The sequence below is a fragment of the Mustela putorius genome, unplaced genomic scaffold, assembly GCF_011764305.1.
Source record: "Mustela putorius furo isolate JIRA1106 unplaced genomic scaffold, ASM1176430v1.1 tig00003853_pilon_pilon_pilon, whole genome shotgun sequence".
NCBI classification, from domain to species: domain Eukaryota; kingdom Metazoa; phylum Chordata; class Mammalia; order Carnivora; family Mustelidae; genus Mustela; species Mustela putorius.
Window position 1 is genome coordinate 41799152 of NW_025422005.1, and position 7325 is coordinate 41806476.

At 41.7% G+C, this 7325-nt stretch overlaps 1 pseudogene; it reads left to right on the top strand.

Moving 5' to 3' along the window:
* Positions 1–6684: 6684 nt before the first annotated feature.
* On the top strand, positions 6685–6994 carry LOC101679060 (annotated as a pseudogene).
* The last annotated feature ends 331 nt before the right edge of the window (positions 6995–7325 follow it).

Consider the following 7325-nt stretch of genomic DNA (forward strand, 5'->3'; position numbering starts at 1 on the left):
CCTGCTGAGCAGAGAGCCTGATGTGGGGCTCAATCCCAGGACCCCGAGACCATGACCTGAGCCGAAGGCAGAGGCTTAACCCACTGAGCCAACCAGGCGCCCCTGTATATGCCATTTTTAAAAGCAGGCCCTTATCCTGAAGTTAATGGGCAGTCATGGAATATTTACAAGCAAGGCAAAGAAATGATCAGACCTGCCTTCTATAGCAAAGCTTACAGGTATTCATCCAACTTCTGTTTAAATATTTGTAGTTATAGAGAGCTCATTCTTTCTCAAATCTGGGTATTCTAGATGTTAGAAGTTCTTCCTTCACTGAGTTAAAATCTTCTATAATAACTTTTTATTTTTGTTATAATTCTTATCTTAAGAGTAGCATCAGGCCTTTTTTTCTTCCTATATAAAAACAAGGATGTGAACTAGATGACCAGAATCTATAATTCTGACTTGAACTCTTTTTAAGTTGGCTATTTTACCTCCCTCTAAAATCATCTCTTCTTTTTTGTCTAAAATAAAAATGAGATCCAACTCCCTATGACCAACTCTAGTGCATTAGGATAATCTGATTCATCTTTGGATCCTATGAAATACCACGCAGTCTGTCCAGAAATAAGCCCTCACCTATATGGTCAAATGATATTTGACAAAGGTGCTAAGACCATTCATCAGTGGGGAAGAGGCAGGGTTTTCAACAAATGGTTCTGGGAAAACTGGATATCCACATACAAAAGATGAAAATGGACCTTTACCTAACACCATGAGCAAAAATTAATGAAAAATGAATCTGTGACCAGGGATCCTGGGTTGCTCAGTCGATTAAGCATCTGTCTTCAGCTCAGGTCATGATCCCAGGGTCCTGGGATTGAGTCCTACATAGGGCTCCCTGCTCAGTGGGGAGCCTGCTTCTCCCTCTCCTCTGCCTGCTGATGTCCCTGCTTGCACTCTTCTCTCTCTGTCAAAAAAAAAAAAAAAAAATTTTTTTTCTTTAAAAAAAAAAAAAAAAAGAGGGCGCCTGGGTGGCTCAGTTGGTTGGACGACTGCCTTTGGCTCAGGTCATGATCCTGGAGTCCCGGGATCGAGTCCCACATCGGGCTCCCAGATCCATGTGGAGTCTGCTTCTCCCTCTGACCTTCTCCTCGCTCATGTTCTCTCTCACTGTCTCTCTCTCAAATAAATAAATAAAATCTTTAAAAAAAAAAAAAAAAGAATCTGTGACCTAAGTGTAAGACCTAAAACGGCAAACTCTTAGATGAAAATATAGGGCAAAAACACTGGATTTAGGGGTGCCTGGGTGGCTCAGTTGGTTAAGCATCTGCTTTTGGCTCAGGTCATGATTCCAGGGTCTTGGGATCGAGCCCCACATTGGGCTCCATGCTCAGCGGAGAGCCTGCTTCTCTCTCTCCCTCTGCCTGCTGCTCTCCTTACTTGTGCTCTCTATCTCTCTGTCAAATAGATAAATAAAGTCTTTATAAAAAAAAAAAAACACTGGATTTGGAAATAATTTTTGAATATGACACCAAAAGCACAGGCAACAAAAGAAAATATAGAACAATTGGACTTCATAAAAATTACATTTTTGTGCATCAAAGGACAGTATTAAGAGAGTAAAAAGGCAACCCAAAGAGTCAGAAAATGTTTGCAAATCCTATCTCTGATAAGGAATTAATATCCGGAATATGTAGAGATCTAAAACTCAAAAACAAGAAAACAACTCATTCAAAAATGGGCAAAGGACTTGAATACACATTTTTCCAAAGAAAATCTACAAATGGCCAATAAGCACATGAAAAGATGCTTAACATCACCATCATTAGGGAAATTCAAATCAGAACTACAATGAGATGACACCTCACATCTGTTAGGACAACTACTATCAAAAAGAAAAACAAAACATAGAAAACACTAAGTGTCAGCAAGGATGTGGAGAAATCGGAAGCCCTGTGTATTATTGATGGGAAAGTAAAATGGTGCAGCCACAGCAGAAAACATAGCATATGTATACACACACACACACACACACACACACACATATAGTTTGGTGGTTCCTCAAAAATTTAAACATAAAATTGCCATATGATCCAAGGAATGCCTGGGTGGCTCAGTCAATTTAGTGTCTGCCTTTGGCTCAGGCCATGATCCCAGAGTCCTGGGATCCCATCTCTCGTCGGCTCCTTGCTCAGTGGGAAACATGCTTCTCCCTCTGCCTGCTGCTCTCCCTGCTTGTGCACTCTCTCTGACAAATAAATAAATAAAATCTTTCAAAAAATGAAAACAAAATAAAATAAGAATTACCATATGATCCAGCCATTCCATTTCAAGGCAAATACTCAAAAGAATTCAAAGCAGTTTCTCAAAGAGAGATTTTTTTTTAAGATTTTATTTATTTATTTGAGCAAGAGAGGAGAGCACAAGCAGGGGGAACAGCAGGCAGAGGGAGAAGCAGGCTCCCTGCTGAGCAAGGAGCCCGATGTGGGACTTGATCCTAGGACCCTGGGATCATGACCTGAGCCAAAAGCAGACGCTTAACTTACTGAGCCACCTAGGCAAACCTCGAAGAGATTTGTACACCCATATTCATAGCGGCATATTCACAATAACTAAACGATGAAAGCAATCCAATTGTCCACTGGCAAATGAATGGATAAGCAGAATGTGGTATATACATACAGTGGAATATTGTTTGGCCTTAAAAAGGAAGGAAATTCTACACAGGCTACAACAATGGATAAACCTTGAAGACATTGTGCCAAATGACATTGTGCCAAATGAAATAAGCCAGTCACAAAAAAAAACAAATACTGTGGGATTCCACTTCTACAAGGCACCTAAGTCAAAATCATAAACAGAAAGTAGAATGGTGATTGCCAGAGGCTAGGGAGAGGGGAGAATGAAGTTAATAAGTATGAATTTCAATCTTACAAGCTGCACAGAGTTCTGGAGATAGATGATGGTGATAGCTGCAGGACCACATGCATGTACTTACTACTACTGAACCGCACACTTGAAAATAATAAAGATAGTAAATTTTACATTACATTTATTTTACCGCAGTTTTTCTTTTTTTAAGATTTTGTTTATTTATTTATTTATTTATTATTTATTTGACAGACAAAGATCACAAGCAGGCAGAGAGCCAGGCAGGGAGAGGGGGATACAGGTTCCCTGCTAAGCAGAGAGCCCAATGCGGTGCTCAATCCCAGGACCCGGGATCATGACCTGAGCTGAAGGCACAGGCTTTAAACCACTGAGCTACGCAGGTCCCTCTACCACAATTTTTTTAACCTGTAAAAGAAGATGTCATGCACTGTGATGAGTTCTGGAGCTGCAAAGCTCTCTTCCCTCTAGGAACTCTTGGAAATGTGAACAGATAATAATACAATATGATAATTGTTGTAATAAGGATATGTATAAAGTACTATGAGGCCACAAACAAGGGATAATTAGTTTTGCCTGGGAGAGAATAATCGTTTGTTAGGGAAAGAATGACTGATAAACGTTTGTATAATAAATATACTTGAAACACCTTTGAAGAGTGAAGGAGACTTAGCCAGTTAGAAAGAACAGCATTCAAGATTAGAGGAGGAAGAGGGCAGAACATATTTCAGAAAGCTGTGCACAGCTGACATCCTGGAGGGCAGGTTATAGGAGATGACACTGGCAAGTTAGGCGGGGCCTACAATACCGTGTTAACCACTTAGGCTTAACCTGAAAGGTAGCACCTTAAAAGGTTTTAACTGGGCGAATGATGTAGTATATCATATTTGGATATTTAAAAAAAGATTAATCAGCAGTGTGTAGAAAAGAATAGAGGAGCCAAAACTGAAGGCAGGAAAACAGTAAGGCGTTGTTGTAGAAAATCAGGTGAGAAATTATGAAAGCTTGAAATAAGCAGGAGTAGGCATGCAAAAAAGGAACAGAAAAAAGTGACATTTAAGTCAGTAAGACTTAAATGACTTATCAAATGTGTTGTACATGGTGGAAATGAAGGATTTAATGTGAAAGAGGACATTCTTGTCCAGGAAAGTTTCACTAGTGTCAGCTCTCAATAATAAGTAGTGGCTACTGTTGCACAGTTTAGGAAAAGAGCCTAACCTCAGTCTAGATAGGATAAGAAAGAATGGTGATTCAGTTATATCTGCCATAGAGGCAGAATGGGAGAACATCAGCACATGACCGATATTCAGCATTCCTACTTTCCAGTAGAGGAAGCATAAAAATCTACTGTGTGTTTTAAAGAATACATATGGTGGGGGCGCCTGGGTGGCTCAGTGGGTTAAGCCGCTACCTTCGGCTCAGGTCATGATCTCAGGGTCCTGGGATCGAGTCCCACATCAGGCTATCTGCTCAGCAGGGAGCCTGCTTCCTCCTCTCTCTCTCTCTGCCTGCCTCTCTGCCTACTTGTGATCTCCCTCTGTCAAATAAATAAATAAAATCTTTAAATTAAAAAAAAAAAATACATATGGTGGGACACCTGGCAGGCTCAGTTAGTGGACCACGCAATTCTTGATCTAGGGGTGTATGGGTCATGAGTTCAAGACCCACACTGAGCATAGAGCTTACTTAAAAAAAAAAAAAGAAGAACAGAAAAGAAAAAGGAATACATATGGCATATTTTTTTTAAATTAAAGAACAGGCAAAATGAATATTGATGGAAGTCAGAATTGTATAGATATGGACTAAGGGTGGTATGGGGAGGTTTCTAGAGTGCTAGAAATGTTCTAGATCTTAGTCATGTTCTAGATCTTGATCATGTGGGTACCTATATAAACCACCACTGAGTTGTACACTTAAGTTTGGTGCTCCTTATTGTATGAATGGTATACATCAATAAAATGTGGAAAAAATTAATATGTGTTTAAGGAATGGAAGTAGTTTGATGTAATATCTGGTTAGGAAGAAAGAAAAAGGTTAGCAGATGACTGGAAGATAAAGTTGGAAGGTAGAATGGCAGTAGATTGTGAGGGTTCTTTTTTTTTTTTTTTAAGATTTTATTTATTTGACAGACAGAGATCACAAGTAGGCAGAGAAGCAGGCAGAGAGAGGAGGAAGCAGGATCTCCACTGATCAGAAAGCCCCATGCGGGGCTTGATCCCAGGACCCTGAGATCATGACCCGAGCCGAAGGCAGAGGCTTTAACCCACTGAGCCACCCAGGCACCCCAGATTATGAGGGGTCTTGAGAGCCATATTAAAGAGCTTGGACTTGATCCTGCAGGCATTGGGGGGTATCTCAAGTAAGATAAGAGGTAGGAGAGGTATATGCTTAAATCTCTATTTTGGTTGTGCAGAATCTGCTTTGGAGAGAGAAAGATGTTTCTCTGACCTGGATAGGATCTCAGACCTCATATCTTCTTGGCTAAAGGGATATCAATTTTATATCCATCTTTGGAAATCATGAAATGGAGGAGAATTCAAAAGTTACCTGTGAAAGCACAGAGTGACTTTAATTCAAACTTCAAATATTTTTGTTCCAGACTTGGGCTCAGGTCATGATCCCAGGGTCCTGGGACTGAGGTTCCTTATCTGGCTCCCTATCCAGTGGGGAGCCTGCTTTTCCCTCTCTCTCTGCCCCTCCCGCCTGTTTGTGCTGGTGCTCCTGCAAACACATGCTCTCTCTCAAGTAAATAAATAAAATCTTAAAAAAAAAAAAAAAAAAAAAAGGAGAGTACCAGGGGCTAGGTCAGATATGGAGAGGCATTACCAAAAGTAGTCTCTGCATATATTTTGGCAGGAATAGGACAGAACCTAAATGAAAACCAAGTTGAAAATACACATCTAGATTTTGTTGTTGTTGTTGAGAGAGTGAGAGAGCAAGTGAGCATGAGCAAGGGGAGGGGTAGAGGGGAGAGAGAGAAGCAGAGCAGACTCCCCTCTGAGCATGGAGCCTGGGTGTCCTTTTAAAGGGGCCTACTATATACTGTGAGCTGAGTATAGCTGCTTAGAATGTTGGACTAAATAGTAATAATAATAATAGTAAAAAAAATAGTAATAATCTTAGTAATCTTAACTAATAATAATAGTAATAATAGTAATCTTAACTATTTTGGCCCCTTTGCACTTGACCTTAAATCATAAGCATTTCTTCATGACCACTTGTGTTTTCAAAGGTAAAACTTTTATTTTTAGTAAAATAAAAATTAAAAATACTACTTTAAAAAAATAAAAGCTGTAGGGGGCTGCTGGCTGAGGCTCAGAGACTATTTGGCAGTGAGTCCCGGTCCAGCCCGAGCTCAAAGTCCCAGACTCCGAGAGACGCCAGAAGAAACTGAAAGGCTTGGGGTTCCCGGGCAGATGCCGCTGGCTGCTGGCTGCCTCAGCACCGCAGACTCCCCCTGCCCCCGCCGCCCGGAGACATGGCCTTTTTTTTTTTTTTTTTTTTAAAGATGTTACTTATTTATTTATTTGACAGGGAGAGAGACAGAGATCACAAGCAGACAGAGGCAGAGAGAGAAGCAGGCTCCCCGCTGAGCAAGGAGCCCGATGAGGGGCTCGATCTCAGGACCCTGAGATCATGACCTGAGCTGCAGGCAGCGGCTTAACCCACTGAGCCACCCAGGCGCCAGGGACACGGCCTTAATAGGCCTCCAGGCCCTGCCACAGCCGCAGGGAGCCCGAGAGAGCCTGACTTGAGAGAGCCTGACTTGTTGCTGCCTGCGCTGCTGCGCTCCGCCATGGTTTACCAATGAAAATGCAGGAAATCTCTTTGGCTAACATGGATACTAACCAGCTAGAGGCCAATTGCTTCTACACCTAACACAGGATTCTTGTTTGGGCTTCTGCGCCCAGGTGCACGGGGCAGTCGACTGTGACTACTTCTACCTGCAGTTCACAGAAACTGGTAGTGTGAAGGATTTTGGCATTCAGCCAGTGAAAGATGGAGGGGCTGGTGGCTCCTATTTTGCTCCCTTCCTGGAGCATCTGGGAATGGGTCTGATGAGCAGTTATAATGCTCACTTCCAGAATTCCAGCAGCTGCAACATAAGAGTGTCAGAAGGTGACCAGGACAATAATATACACTGGCTTTGTGGTCTGGAGAAGTTAGGTATCTAGGTAGAAGAAAAAAAAATCAAACAAAACTCCCAATTCCTGGGGAACCTGGGTGGCTCAGTGGGTTAAGCATTTTGCCTTTGACTCAGGTCATGAGCTCAGGGTCCTAGAATCGAGCCCTGCATCGGGCTCTCTGCTTGGCAGGGAGCCTGTTTTCCCCCTCTCTTTGCCTGCTGCTCTACTTGTAATCTCTCTCTCTGTCAAATAAATAAATAAAATCTTAAAAAAAAAAAGTCCCAATTCCCACTGAAGATCCTAGCCTTTTTTTTTTTTAAAGATTTT